A 1,372-nucleotide genomic window follows, 5' to 3' on the forward strand; every position below is an offset into this window, starting at 1 on the left:
GAGCACCCATGAGCACCCGTGAGCATCCATGAGCACCCATGAGCACCTGTGAGCATCCATGAGCACCCGTGAGCATCCATGAGCACCCATGAGCACCCATGATCACCCATGAGCATCCATGAGCATTCACGAGCACCCATGAGCACCCATGAGCACCCATGAGCACCCGTGAGCATCCATGAGCACCCATGAGCACCCGTGAGCATCCGTGAGCACCCATGAGCACCTGTGAGCATCCATGAGCACCCATGAGCACCCATGAGCACCCATGAGCATCCATGAGCATTCACGAGCACCCATGAACATCCATGAGCACCCATGAGCATCCATGAGCACCCATGAGCACCCGTGAGCATTCATGAGCACCCATGAGTATCCACGAGCACCCATGAGCACCCATGATCACCCATGAGCACCCATGAGCATCCACGATCACTCATGAGTACCCATGAGCATCCACAAGCATCCATGAGCACCCATGAGCACCCATGATCACCCATGAGCATCCTCATGGGCGTACAGCAAGTCATTTGTGTGTGATGGTGTTCATGTTCTGCAATGTAGAGCTGTGTCGTGCCTCAAACAGCACAGGCTGCAGAGCCTCAAGAGACCATTTTAGTCCCCAATAGCAATTCACCCATGACCATGAGGACTTCCAGATACATAAAGCCATGACCTTGAGCCAAGAAAGGACAGATGTCTGAAAGATGACATGTCTGGGAAAGGGGGAATTTGCTGTGGTGACGGTCTGAGTGAGCATGGCCTCACAGGCTTCTGTTTGGATATTGGCTAGCTGGTTCTCAGTTGGTGGAACTATTTAGCAAGGAGTAGAAGGTGGGAGAAGGTGAGTCACTGGGCTGGACTGTTGTCATCAGTGACTGTTTCCTTTTGGTGGGTTCAGATGCGAGCTCTCAGTTGCTGCTCCAGTGCCGTGTCTGCCTCCTTCTGCCATGCTCTCTGCCACTGGAACTATAAGATTCAAAGAGACCCTTTCTTCTATTTATTGCCCTGGTTATGGTGCTTTACCACAGCAATAGACAGTAACTAAGACAGCTATGTGGCTAAAGCAGAGAGTATGAAGAACAAGGGATTTGAGATGGTGCTGGAGAGGGGGTTGGGGGGGGGAAGAATGCAGTACAGGATGACAGGCAGACAGAGTCCTTGTGTTAGTTATCTATGAAGTCACTCAGGTATATGTGTCAGAGCATGGGCTCTCGGGATGGATGTGGCTCAGTGGCAAAGCCTGTGTTTAGTGTGTGCAAGGACCTGGGTTTGGGGTTTGGTTCTCCACAGAGGGGACCGGGGAGGGAGACAGGCAGACAGAAAGAGAGAGAGAGAGAGAGAGAGAGAGAGAGAGAGAGAGAGAGAGAGA

General features: G+C 52.2%; 1 protein-coding gene across 1 annotated transcript in view; it reads right to left on the minus strand.

The window, feature by feature from the left end:
• LOC114610697 (kinesin-like protein KIF28P) overlaps nt 1-1,372 on the minus strand; it is a 52,071-nt gene that overhangs the window by 41,508 nt on the left and 9,191 nt on the right. The gene's annotated exons all lie outside the window — the stretch shown is intronic.

Source organism: Grammomys surdaster, unplaced genomic scaffold (genome assembly GCF_004785775.1).
Source record: "Grammomys surdaster isolate TR1022 unplaced genomic scaffold, NIH_TR_1.0 126051, whole genome shotgun sequence".
NCBI classification, from domain to species: Eukaryota; Metazoa; Chordata; class Mammalia; order Rodentia; family Muridae; genus Grammomys; species Grammomys surdaster.